This window comes from Protopterus annectens, unplaced genomic scaffold (assembly GCF_019279795.1).
Source record: "Protopterus annectens isolate FY-2018-M unplaced genomic scaffold, PAN1.0 ctg73157_obj.part0, whole genome shotgun sequence".
NCBI classification, from domain to species: domain Eukaryota; kingdom Metazoa; phylum Chordata; order Ceratodontiformes; family Protopteridae; genus Protopterus; species Protopterus annectens.
The window spans coordinates 1-3,459 of NW_025060709.1; the positions used below are offsets into that span (position 1 = coordinate 1).

General features: G+C 36.7%; 4 non-coding genes across 4 annotated transcripts; 2 read left to right on the top strand and 2 right to left on the bottom strand.

Annotated features, from left to right (window-relative positions):
* Positions 1-109: 109 nt before the first annotated feature.
* Positions 110-191, bottom strand: TRNAS-CGA. The gene has a single exon. It is a non-coding gene; the product is annotated as a tRNA-Ser (tRNA).
* Positions 192-1,221: 1,030 nt separating this feature from the next.
* Positions 1,222-1,293, top strand: TRNAQ-CUG. Its single transcript has one exon. It is a non-coding gene; the product is annotated as a tRNA-Gln (tRNA).
* Positions 1,294-1,914: 621 nt separating this feature from the next.
* On the bottom strand, positions 1,915-1,996 carry TRNAS-CGA. The gene has a single exon. It is a non-coding gene; the product is annotated as a tRNA-Ser (tRNA).
* A 1,009-nt stretch (positions 1,997-3,005) lies between these two features.
* On the top strand, positions 3,006-3,077 carry TRNAQ-CUG. The gene has a single exon. It is a non-coding gene; the product is annotated as a tRNA-Gln (tRNA).
* The last annotated feature ends 382 nt before the right edge of the window (positions 3,078-3,459 follow it).

A 3,459-nucleotide genomic window follows, 5' to 3' on the forward strand; every position in this document is an offset into this window, starting at 1 on the left:
GACTGATTCCTGGAAGGCACTAGATCAGATACACTGGCTGCAACAATACAAGGTGTCCGCTTTAAAGACATATTCTCAGAGTGCAGGAAAGATTTTAAAACAGCACCAGCGTAATCGACAGGATTCGAACCTGTGCGGGGAAACCCCAATGGATTTCGAGTCCATCGCCTTAACCACTCGGCCACGATTACATCACCCATGGTTTTTTTCCATCAAAGTCAGACATATTTCCCTAGAAGTAAATCTTAATGGCGTTAGTACATAAGTTTTTCAGATCCTGGAATCTTTAGACTGCAAGTATCATGTGTTGCCACACAGTAAACCAAAGCAGTTAAACCTACCTTGGTACATGAACAGAAAAATGAACAGTCCAAACCTTGTGTTGAGTATGTACCAGGATGAAATAAAATTTTGAGAAGAGAGGCGACACTTCCCACAAAAATCCAGATTCTAAGATGCAACTGCAAAAGTGACCACATTACTACTGAAATGCAGAAAAAAATGTTCCATGGCATATTGTTCTGTCCACTTTCTTTCAGAGTAAGTCTGTCATGAATCCAGAACTTAAACAGCAATGTTTTATATCAGAAGCCTTTATGGGCTTTGCATGGAGAATAGCCTCAATATTGAATAATATTGCATGTTCCAGTCAGACCCTCTACGTAGGAGGTTTACATTATGAGAATCAACACATGAAGTTTTTCCTACTTTTTCCCCATATATAAAAGGATCTGGCAGTTACAGGAAAACCTTATTAATGAGGTTCAAAAAACAAATGTAAACATATATAGACACAAAACATGAGCTGATCAACCTATGAATGCTTTGAACTGATATACTTATGATACCTTGACAATGCGATATGCAGGAGAATCTGTGTGAGGGGTTTTCTTACCTTTCTTTAGAAGATGCCAACAATTCTCCCAGGTCAACTTGCTTCTCTAAAAGACTGAAACAGCTGACAATTGCCTAACAAAATACTTAAGTGGCAATGCTATAGCATCATCTGTTTCTTTTCTGATTTTTCTGTGTCTGTGTGAGAGCATGTGTACTTGGCCAAAACTTTCTGCATATGCTTTTATCCTGATTGTGCTTCTGGAGGGTAAAAATATTGGCTGAAATATCAGGAATAGTATAATGCCCTCTCTTAAGGGGCAAGCAAGGGACTCTTTTTTTTTTTTTTTTTTTTTTTTTGTCATTCTTAGACTGAAAAGGCATGCTGGTTCCATGGTGTAATGGTTAGCACTCTGGACTCTGAATCCAGCGATCTGAGTTCAAATCTCAGTGGAACCTTTTAAGAGTTTATGTTTTGTAATTTCTTTGGCATTATTTAAGTATCAAGGTAGATTGGACACAGTTTTATTGAAATCACACCTGTTCATCAACCTTTGAAGAATGGATATCAAAAAGTGAAAAAATGCTTAATCCTCATGTAAATATTAAAATGTATTTAGGACAAACTCGATAAAGAGGGAGAAAGATTTTTAAGAAATCATAGCGAAGATGGAAAAAAGAGAAAGGAATCAGAATAGCAAAAGTCTTCAATTGATGCCATAATGATCACCATGTTGGCTTCCTTCTGAAAAAAAAAAGACTTTTATGCACACGATGGATCTGATATATCTTATCGCAATGTCCCTGAATATCCTAACATTTGTATACCTCTCAAAAATTCTAAAATGTCAGCATCCAAGTTGTATAGTGAGACCTTTGCCAGAAGAGGAAAATACAAAGAGAGTAAGCTAGTTTTAATAATTCAAAACAAATTAAATAGATAAGCCAAGATCAAATTGAAAAGTAGAAATGACTGATTCCTGGAAGGCACTAGATCAGATACACTGGCTGCAACAATACAAGGTGTCCGCTTTAAAGACATATTCTCAGAGTGCAGGAAAGATTTTAAAACAGCACCAGCGTAATCGACAGGATTCGAACCTGTGCGGGGAAACCCCAATGGATTTCGAGTCCATCGCCTTAACCACTCGGCCACGATTACATCACCCATGGTTTTTTTCCATCAAAGTCAGACATATTTCCCTAGAAGTAATTCTTAATGGCGTTAGTACAGAGTTTTTCAGATCCTGGAATCTTTAGACTGCAAGTATCATGTGTTGCCACACAGTAAACCAAAGCAGTTAAACATACCTTGGTACATGAACAGAAAAATGAATAGTCCAAACCTTGTGTTGAGTATGTACCAGGATGAAATAAAATTTTGAGAAGAGAGGCGACACTTCCCACAAAAATCCAGATTCTAAGATGCAACTGCAAAAGTGACCACATTACTACTGAAATGCAGAAAAAAATGTTCCATGGCATATTGTTCTGTCCACTTTCTTTCAGAGTAAGTCTGTCATGAATCCAGAACTTAAACAGCAATGTTTTATATCAGAAGCCTTTATGGGCTTTGCATGGAGAATAGCCTCAATATTGAATAATATTGCATGTTCCAGTCAGACCCTCTACGTAGGAGGTTTACATTATGAGAATCAACACATGAAGTTTTTCCTACTTTTTCCCCATATATAAAAGGATCTGGCAGTTATAGGGAAACCTTATTAATGAGGTTCAAAAAACAAATGTAAACATATATAGACACAAAACATGAGCTGATCAACCTATGAATGCTTTGAACTGATATACTTATGATACCTTGACAATGCGATATGCAGGAGAATCTGTGTGAGGGGTTTTCTTACCTTTCTTTAGAAGATGCCAACAATTCTCCCAGGTCAACTTGCTTCTCTAAAAGACTGAAACAGCTGACAATTGCCTAACAAAATACTTAAGTGGCAATGCTATAGCATCATCTGTTTCTTTTCTGATTTTTCTGTGTCTGTGTGAGAGCATGTGTACTTGGCCAAAACTTTCTGCATATGCTTTTATCCTGATTGTGCTTCTGGAGGGTAAAAATATTGGCTGAAATATCAGGAATAGTATAATGCCCTCTCTTAAGGGGCAAGCAAGGGACTCTTTTTGTCATTCTTAGACTGAAAAGGCATGCTGGTTCCATGGTGTAATGGTTAGCACTCTGGACTCTGAATCCAGCGATCTGAGTTCAAATCTCAGTGGAACCTTTTAAGAGTTTATGTTTTGTAATTTCTTTGGCATTATTTAAGTATCAAGGTAGATTGGACACAGTTTTATTGAAATCACACCTGTTCATCAACCTTTGAAGAATGGATATAAAAAGTGAAAAAATGCTTAATCCTCATGTAAATATTAAAATGTATTTAGGACAAACTCGATAAAGAGGGAGAAAGATTTTTAAGAAATCATAGCGGAGATGGGAAAAAGAGAAAGGAATCAGAATAGGAACAGACTTCAATTGATGCCATAATAGATCACCATGTTATTCCTTTCTGAAAAAAAGACTTTATGCACACGATGGATTCTGATATATATCTTATCGCAGAATGTCCCTGAATAATCCTTTAACATTTGTATACCCTCTCAAAA